This window comes from Carlito syrichta, unplaced genomic scaffold, assembly GCF_000164805.1.
Source record: "Carlito syrichta isolate Samal-C Ts95f unplaced genomic scaffold, Tarsius_syrichta-2.0.1 Scaffold304708, whole genome shotgun sequence".
Taxonomy (NCBI): domain Eukaryota; kingdom Metazoa; phylum Chordata; class Mammalia; order Primates; family Tarsiidae; genus Carlito; species Carlito syrichta.
In genome coordinates, this window is record NW_007248804.1 from 128200 (window position 1) to 135717 (window position 7518).

Consider the following 7518-nt stretch of genomic DNA (forward strand, 5'->3'; position numbering starts at 1 on the left):
GGCAATCCCCTCGCCTCCGCCTTCCAAAGTGCTGGGATTATAGGCGTGAGCCACCGCGCCGGGTTATGGGTTATTTTTCTAAAGAGAGTATTATTTTGTTGGTTTTTAATCCAAGCACTAGTTTCCTCAATATTTTAAAACACGAAATCACCAGATACAAAAAGAAATGATGTCTCTTATTGACATTTCTTGTCCGTAGTGTAGATATGAAAGTTTATTTTGAGTGGAAGATTAGACGTCTTCCTCTTTCCCAAACTTGATTATGGCTTCTTTTGGCTTTTTCTTCGTTTTCTGTTTTAAGGATTTAAAAAACCATAATCGATTTACAGCGAATCTTTTTTGCCTCTTCCATTAGCTAGGTTAATTCTAGACCAACAGTAAATGTATAATTCTCACACACAAAAATAGGCGAAGACAAAAGCTTTCTCACCATTCAGCTTCAAGGGCCGTCACAGTAGAACGAAGTGCGTGAAAAAGCTTTCACTACACCGAAGGAAGTTTAAACACAGTTGGAAATCCACAAGAGGGAGATACTTGCGAAACCGCCAGCAAAGAACCGCGAGGGACCCGAGAGGAGCCTTAGGAGCCGCGAGATCGGCCGCCGGAACGAGGACGGGAGGGAGCAGGCGTCTATAGGGGTGAGGCTGGTGGCGGAGTACAATTGAAGGGAAAAGCAGGATGGGCTCCGTGCCTCTGGCTGCGAAGCGTGTACTCTGTCTAAGACCGTGACCAGAAGGTAAGAGAAGAGGACGTTGCCAAGAGAGAGCACAACGCTCCCAAGCTGCCTCCGGGTAGTCTCGGAAGAAATGGGGATGGGTGTCTTTGAAGGTACTTCCGCTTAGCAACCCCAAGCGGTTGCTAGGGAGGGGGGCTGCCGCGGAGGTAAACCGGAAGTGGTTGTGTCCGTTTCTCCCTGCCTGCTCGAGGTTGGTTCTATCAGGAGCGCCAGAGTGCTCTGCGGCCCCAGGCAGAGGGCGGGGCCGCACTAGTGCTTCCGGGTTGGCCCCTGCCCTCCGCCCCCCCGCCTTCTCCTCCCTCCCGCTCCTGGGAAAGAGAGAAGCTGCCGCTGCGGGTGGGTAGGGAAACACTTGGCGCCTCAGGGAGGGGACCGCGCCTGCCTCATTTGAGTCCGGAGCGCGCCTGGACCAGGTACCTGTTCCGGCTTCGACGGGGTCCGGGAGGCTGGAGACTGCGGGGGGGGTGTGTGTCTGAAGGGACTGGTGGGGGCCCCTCCCTGGGTCCGGGCAGGGGACGCCGGGATCCCGCGTAGGGCGCGGGCTGGCAGTGAGATGAGAAGCAAATTGTAGTCTGGGAGGGTTGCGGGGGCGGGATGGAGGATCGGGACAACGCGGGCGGAGAGTTTCTGGCGGCTGGGTAGAGGCAGGCGGGGGGGGTGCCTCTTCCGAGGCTGCAGACTTCCCGGTGTGGAGCCGGAGTTTGCCACCTGGAGGGCTCGCCGTGAAAGGGGAAGCATCCTCCCGGCGCCAGAGGAGGGCATGGGTCTCGGCAGCTAGCACGACGATCTCGCGCTGGCCTTGCCTGTGTTCCCGGCCAACTCCGCCCGGACTGAGCGGGGCGCCCAGCGTTCCAGGGGCTCTGTCGATTCGTCTGGGCACCGCGGGAGCCGCCCTTGGCAGGGCTAGGGCAGGAGGGTGGGTAACGAGACCTCCCCCCACCCAACTTCCGTGCGCTTCCCCCACTTCTTCCTTTCCTGCTCCTCTCCCCACGTCCTATGGAGCAGGGTTCCCCAAGTGGGCAGGCGTCGCAGCGTAAAAGAGAGTGGTATTGGGTTTCTTTCCTCTGAATGATACTTCAGATGTTTGGAAAGTGCCTGATTGGCGTATTCAGCCAAGTCTCCCAGCCCGATGTTAAATCTGGTATACACTGTATCAGAAAAGCGCAAATCCGAAGAGCACCTAACTGCAGGCTAGCCAGGCGTGACCTTGTGTAGTAGATGTACGTGTTTATTTAAAAAAAAAAAGGACTAGAGAGGCCGTATAGATAGAGGTCTAGGAGCGACATGTTGAGGCAAGCCTTTTCCAACCTTTCTCACCTGCCAGTAAACCTGCCCTAGTTTAAGTGAAGTAGGAAGATTCCCTTCATTTATGTTTCAATTAGTGAGTGAAGTGTAATTACTGTGTAGTGATGGATGTCTCAGAATAGATAAGTGAATGTTCAGAGAGACAAGACTGGTGTTGAGCCCGTTTCTTAATCTTTTAAGGAGATAATTGTGGTCAAAGTGGAAGTATTGGCTTTGAGGCAGATAAATCTGGGATTGAACCCAGACTATGCCAACGGCTATTTGTTGACCTTGGGCAAGTCATGAAACCTACCAGAGCTTCAGTTTCTTCATAAGTAAAACGAGTTAAAATTCTTATCTGTATTAAAAGGGGGGGAGTAATGTATTTAAATAACAGCCCATTTTAACGGAAGCACCTTTGAATTGCAAGATGAATTGTTTTCATTAATCCTAAACAGTCAAGGTAGCCTCATTTTGTGAAACAAGGTTTGAGATGGGAAGAGAACTAGATGATAATATTGCAACACATATGTATGCAACAAGATTTTAACTGGTTTCTAGAAACTGAGCATAAGTAACATGAAATTAAGTTATCAGTAGTTATAAAGTAGAATATCTGCATTTATTGAAATAGCAAAAATATGTTTCATAGGTTTTTCTCAAATACTGGTGTATACATTATGGGTTGATATGAAATAATTTTTTTTTTTTTTTTTGAGTTGGAGTCTTACTTTGTTGCCCAGACTGGAGTGCAGTGGCACGCTCCTGGCCACTGCAGCCTCGACCTGCTGGGCTCTGGTGATCCTTCCGCCTCAGCTTTCCAAGTAACAGGAACTACAGGCCTGCGCTACCACGCCTGGCTCATTATTTTGATTTATTGTAGAGATGAGGTCTCACCAAGTTGCCTGGGTGAGTCTCAAACCCACGGGCTCAGGCAATCCACTTGCCTCCACCTCCCAAAGTGCTGGGATTACAGGCTGAGCCACCGAGCCTGGCCATGAAATATATTTAAAAAGTAATGTATGTAAATCTTAATTTACCACCACATATCTCTTTAAAGATAATTTATTTAAAAAAAATTTTTTTTTTGAGTTGGAATCTCACTCTGTTGCCCAGACTGGAGTGCAGTGGCCGCGTCCGGCCACCGCAGCTTCGACTTACTGGGCTCCGGTGATCCTTCCGCCTCAGCCTTCCAAGTAGCCGGAATTACACGCATGCGCTACCACGCCTGGCTGATTTTTTGATTTATTGTGGAGATGAGGTCTCGCTGCCCAGGCGGGTCTCGAACCCGCGGGCTCAGGCAATCCACTCACCTCAGCCTCCCAAAGGTGTGGGATTACAGGCTGAGCCATCGAGCCCTGCTTAAATTTTTAAAATTTTTTAGTCAGAGTCTTACTCTGTCGTCCAGGCTAGAGTGGAGTGGCACACTGAAGCCCGCTGCAGCCTCTGCCTACTGGGTCTCAGGCAATCCTGCCTCAGTCTTCCAAGTAGCTGGAACCACAGGCATGCACTACCACACTTGGCTTATTTTTTGATTTGTTCTAGAGACAAGGTCTCACCAAGTTGCCCCAGGCTGGTCTCAAACCCCTGTGCTCAGACAGTCCTCTCGCCTTGGCCTCCCAAAGTCTTGGGATTGCAAATGTGCCTCACTGCGCCTGGCCTTAAAGAGAATTTAAATTGGGGTGTAGAATAGAAAGTAGTTGTAAACTTAAGATTAAAATCAACATCAGTAGCATCATTTATCTTAATTAGATTGATTGTTAGCAAAATAGAATTCTTGTATATAATATTCTGTAAAACAAATGAAAATGAAATACCTTTCTGTCTTAAAACATTCATCAGAATATGGAAATAAATCCAATAAACATGAAGTCTTTACATTCATTTGTTTTGTGGATTTCAAATAATACAGTTACATGTAGCCTATTACATGTCAGATTTTCAGCTAACATAATTTGCTTTTTGAGGCAAATTGTAGTTAATTTAATTTAATTTATTTTTTGAGTCAGAGTCTTACTCTGTCACCCAGGCTGGAGTGCAGTGGCAAGCTCATGTCCACTGCAGCCTCTGCCTGCTGGACTCAGGTGATTCTTACATTTGAGCCCTCCCAGTAGTTGGAACTGCAGGTGCTCACCACTATACCCAGCTGTTTTTGCTTGTTTGTTTTTTTGTTTTTTTATTGTAGAGATGAGGTCTCACCAAGTTGTCCAGGCTGGTCTCAAACCTTCTTATCTCTGCCTCCCAAAGTGCTGAGATTATAGGTATGAACCACCTTGCCTGGTCAGTAATTTAAAAGTTTTAAATGTACTTTATACTCAAAGAACAAAAATCAAGTAACTTGCTGTTATAATAGACTTTTTGTGTGAAAACAAAGTTTGTGATTTTATATCTTTTTAGAGAGGTGTATAGGTTTTGTATAAATTTGAGAGAAATTGAGACCAACCTGGGCAACATAACGAGACCCTCATCTCCATAAAAAAAATAAATAAATAAATAAATTAGCTGTGTGTAGTGATGGATACCTGTAGTCACAGCTGTTGGAAGACTGAGGTGGGAAGATCACTTGAGCAGAAGAGTTCCAGGTTACAGTGAACTATGATCATGCCACTGCACTCCACCCTGGGATAGAGGGAAACTCTATCTCTTTAAAAAAAAAAACAAAACAGGCTGGGCTCCATGGCTCATGCCTATAATCCCAGTACTTTGGGAGGCTGAGGTGAGAGGATTATCTGAGTTCAGGGGTTTGAGACCACCCTGGGCAATTAAGCAAGACCCCATCTCTACAATAAATCAAAAAATTACCCAGGCATGGTGGCACGTGCCTGTAGTTCCAACTACTTGGAAGGCTGAGGCAGGAGGATAACTGGAGCCCAGCAGGTTGAGACTGCGGCAACCGTGAGTGTGCCACTGAATTCCAGCCTGGGTGACAGAGTGAGACTCCAGCTGAAAACAAAACAAAACAAAAAAAACTTTTCTGAGAGTATAAAGTTTTTATATATCTAAGCTTTTTGCTGTGCTTTCTTGTATCGTTATTTTTCATCATTATTTTAAATCTTTTTTTTTTTTTTTTTTTTTTTTTTGAGGAAGAATCTCACTCTGTTGCCCAGGCTGGTGTGCAGTGGCATGCTCATGGCCACCACAACCTCAACTGAGCCCTTGTTGGGCTCAGGTGATCCTTCTGCCTCAGCCTTCCAAGTAGTTGGAACCACAAGTGCTCACCACCATGCCTGACTAATTTTTTGATTTATTGTAGAGATGAGGTCTTGCCAAGTTGCCCAGGCTGGTCTCGAACCCCTGAGCACAGGCAATCCTCTTACCCTCTACTTCTCAAAGCATGAGCCACCGTGCCCAGCATCTTTCACATCTTAATGTTGAGATCATGTTATATTGCTCTGGTAAACCTATCAGAAGCTCCCATTTTCCCCTGTCTTCTCATAAAACTTTAATAATTCATTAATATTGATATAAGAGATAGGATACTGGCTGCTGGAGTAAAAAGTTCTATCTAAATTGTGTACAGCAAATAGAGGCTGTTAGAGATTTCTTGATGACCTCTTTTACTCAAAGTCTGTGATCATTCCAAGGATCTTTGCAGTTGTCAGTTATGGAATTTGCTTGTCAGGAAATCTAAAAATGACTAAACCCTCCTTTAATATCTATCTCTTGGATGACCTCAGAAAGTTTTTTTTTTTCCTGAGTTGGAATCTCATTCTGTTGCTCAGGTTGGAGTGTAGTGGCACGCTCATGGCCACCACAGACTTGACCTGCTGGGCTCAGGTGTTCCTTACACCTTGACATTTCAAGTAGCTGGAACTACAGGCACGTGCCACCACACCCAGCTAATTTTTTGATTTACTGTAGAGATGAGGTGTTGCTAAGTTGCCCAGGCTGGTCTCAAAGCCATGGGCTCAGGCAGTCGTCTCACCTCAGCCTCCGAAAGTGTTGGGATTACAGATGTGAGCCACCACACCTGACCCAGGCCTCAGAAAGTTTTAGGAAAGATTGGGAAGTTTTATGTACCATACATAATGAACAAAGTATGATTAATTTTATTGGTGCTGTCAAGTCAGGAGTGAAAGAGTTACTGTGGAAATGTTAAAAAAAGTTCCAGGCAGTGCATTCTTATTACTCAAGCCAAGTGAGTATTTTTCCAGAGCTTATTTTTATTTTAAAGCGTTTTTAAAAAATTATTAAAACATATTTCTTTTATAGAGATATGATTTAGTCTCAAATAAGGATAAATAAACATATCAAGAAAAAAGACTGATGTCATAAGCAATTTTTAATATACCAATCTTGATAGAAATTGCTTCAGTGGCTTTAGATAAGTTGAAGTAGATTTGCCTGAAAGAACTTTTGAGTTTGTAGAATGATAGTTTTTCTCTTTTTTAACATCTAACTTGTCTCCATAAATTTCTACCTAGTACATTAAGAAGCTTTGAGAAGCTGAGTGTTTAAAAAGAATGAATTTTCTTCAGGTTTACCATTTTAAGTTTTGGAAGTTACTTATTTTGAGGGCTAAATTGGAATTTGACATTATTGGGATTGTGTTCAAGATGGATTCAGGGAAAATAAAAACTATAGGCCATCTGTTTCAGATTCTTTCTTTCCCCACCCTTTTCATATTTTATGGCTTTGAGTTCATCAGATTATTTTTGAAAAATAAAAATCCTCAGTAGATTTAGGTTATATAATATCAGCTCTATCAGTAAACATGTAAGTAAAGATCTAGCGTGTGTGTGTGTGTGTGTGTGTGTGTGTGTGTGTGTGTGTGTGTATTTTTTTTTTTTTTTTTGAGTTGGAGTCTCACTCTGTCGCCCAGACTGGAGTGCAGTGGCATGTTCCTGGCCACCACAGCCTTGCACTGCTCTGCACCGGCGATCTTTCCGCCTTAGCCTTACAAGTAGCCAGAACTACAGGTGTGTGCTACCACACCCAGCTAATTTTTGACTTATTGTAGAAATGAGTCTCGCCAAGTTGCCCAGGCCAGTCTCGAACCTGCGGGCTCAGGCAATCCACTTGCCTTGGCCTCCCAAAGTGCTGGGATTACAGGCTGAGCCACTGAACCTGGCCATTTGCATTTTTATATTGAGTTATGTAGGATGATATTGTTTAAAGGTAATAAGTTATTTCAAACTCTGAATGTTAGGTAACTCTTCGTGCATCTTTAATTGTCACCATTTACTTGCTAAACCATTTTTGTCTGTAGTGTTTAACGCAGTCCACTTGCTAGTGGAAGTTGCTTTTAAAATGGATAAAAAAGATACATTAGATTAAGTTTTATTCACTTGATGTCTTTTTTTTTTTTTTTTTTTTTTTTGAGTCGGAGTCTCACTCTGTCACCCAGACTGGAGTGCAGTGGCCGTTCCCGGCCACCGCAGCCTCGACCTGCTGGGCTCCGGCGATCCTTCCGCCTCAGCCTTCCGAATAGCCGGAATTACAGGTATGCGCTACCGTGCCCGGCTGATTTTTTGATTTATTGTAGAGATGAGGTCTCG

General features: G+C 44.7%; 1 protein-coding gene across 1 annotated transcript in view; it reads left to right on the plus strand.

The window, feature by feature from the left end:
- Positions 1-979: 979 nt before the first annotated feature.
- Positions 980-7518, plus strand: part of CSNK1G1 (casein kinase 1 gamma 1) — a 165813-nt gene continuing 159274 nt past the window's right edge. The window contains exon 1 of the mRNA XM_021713741.1: positions 980-1149. The gene's annotated coding sequence lies outside the window, so the exon portion shown is untranslated. The remainder of the gene's footprint in view (positions 1150-7518) is intronic.